Here is a 2353-nt window from a genome sequence, read left to right on the forward strand (position 1 = left end):
TTCGATATCGAGTAGTTGCACCTCCGAATACAACTGTTGTTGTTGTTACGTGGAAAATAGGTGCATTTTCGCGTCCATCCTCCAGCAAGTGCTGATAATCTGCGAAAATCATAGGTTGTCGTCATGACTAAGCGCTTACTCTCCCAAATTCATTGCTTGCTTTAAGAAGTTCCTCAATGATGCTCCGTTTCAATAGACGTTCTTCGCCGTCTGGATTGGAACCACGAACTGTGCCTTGTGGTCTCTCATCAAATTTAACGGATTTGGGAGTGCAGTCAACAAAGAAGGCAAATCAGCCGTCAGTATTTTATACAAATACAGACAGTAACCAATAACAAGCGAACTCCATGGTCGGATGTTACTGAATCACATCATTTGTATCCTTTGTATTTAGTTATGACATAAATAATTTTTGCCAGCACTGAAGGGGCTGCGGAATACCGAAGCAAATACTTTGGTAATCTTACATCGGGTCCTGAGGGAGTTTCTGTTAAGAAGACGGTGGTGATGGGATGAAACTTTTATTAAGAAGAAGAAGAAGAAGAAGAAGACGGAGAAGAAGAAGAAGAAGAAGAAGAAGAAGAAGAAGAAGAAGAAGAAGAAGAAGAAGAAGAAGAAGCAGATCTTTCAATATTATTTTACACGAAGCTATCGGCACTTAGTATTCACTTTGTATTATTACTGTTTTTTTATACAATTCTTTTTCACTTTGCATTTCTACACATCATTGTGGCACAGAATACACACCATCAAAGAGTCGAAAAGAAAAAGCAGTTTGCTAAACACGTGACAGTAAAAGACAGCTGATGTTGGAGAGCACTGTGAAAGGAAAGTTGCGACTGTGAGTATGGGTCAGAATTTAGATGAAGAGAGGAAAGCGTCCCAAATGCTGCAAACACTATTCATTCCTCTTAAACATGATATGCGAAATAGGAAACGGCAAAGAGCTGAGATCTAGAATAACAAGAAAGTATTATCTACAAGGAAATACCATAAATGTATTATATAATATAAAGATGATCGGAGGGTGATTAAAATATTGGTCTTCATAAGAGAAATTTATCTTGTTGCAAGGCTAAAAATTAGTCCTGGTATCCATAAATCGTGACGCAAGTACTGCAATTAATAAGAACTGACCTAAGGTTTAGATTACAAATTGCTCTGCCGCAAATGTTGCAGCAATGACGTCCACGCCTCGCTGCCATCCTGTCACGACTGGAGTAGACTCATTTCATCATATGAAGCAGGGTGAGTTAAAGTGTTTGCTGGATTTGTTTCAAGAAACAGTACGAACGCCGGTGACATCTGGCATATTTGTTCACATCCTTTTGGCTCGCAATGCAAATTCTTTGGCTAGCAACTCACCTGCAGTGTCAACCTTATTAATAACAACATAACACTTCTACATTCTGAACCATCAGCGGCAGTTACATGTCTGTAGCTTTAGCACCACCAAGTGTAAAAAAGAATCCTGCAAATAACACCCAAAACCTAAAAGCCCTCAAAAAGTGTAAACATCAAATTCCTTAAAATGAAACGTCGAGTATCCGAAAGACTTCACTGCGAAAATCTAAATGCACATCAATTAAAACGGACACCAATCAGTCACTCACCAACTCCACGAGTTGATCAACTGGAAGAAAGAATATTTCGAGGACGCCAGATTAAGATCGAAGGTTCCTAATTCCAAAAAATTCTTGGAAATAAACAAATTAAACCTTAGAATATCTGAAAATCGCCAAATATGGTGAAAGAATCTAACAGACACCTGTTGAAAGCGAGAATATCTAAAAGTTCAGCACTTACAAGTGAAAAACCAAGTCACCAAATAAAATTATCTACAAAAAATCTTCGTATGAAAAGTTATACACAATCGCCAAAATGAAAAATCTAGAAACAGGCTTCCTAAAGTCACTCTTCTAGTACCAGCAAGGGGTTCCAGCTTTTCAAGTAGCCAGTAACCTGCACAAATTCTCCTCAACCTTTGAATGCGTCTGCATAGAAAAGGCTCCAACAGTAACAAAGCAGGCACTTGTAATAATAGGACACCTAAGGATGAATAATTAAAGAAACTTTGTCACTTTTTCAAAAAAATTGAAGAGGCCTAAACTCTGTAACCCTATAACCCAGTCCTGACTTCCAATATATACAGATTCTTCTCCCTTTACTATATTTTCATCATTCCAGAACAAATACATACAATCGTGACCAGACATCACGAGGCACGAAGCAGAAGTCCTCCCAAATAACAGGCACTTTACTTCTCTCCTCGTTTTTGTTAAGTTAACCGAGTTTCTGAATTTCTCGCTTAATCCTGCGGCATTCGTTACTGCATCTCCTTACTCTCTCTCTC

Source organism: Macrobrachium rosenbergii, chromosome 8 (genome assembly GCF_040412425.1).
Source record: "Macrobrachium rosenbergii isolate ZJJX-2024 chromosome 8, ASM4041242v1, whole genome shotgun sequence".
NCBI lineage: Eukaryota > Metazoa > Arthropoda > Malacostraca > Decapoda > Palaemonidae > Macrobrachium > Macrobrachium rosenbergii.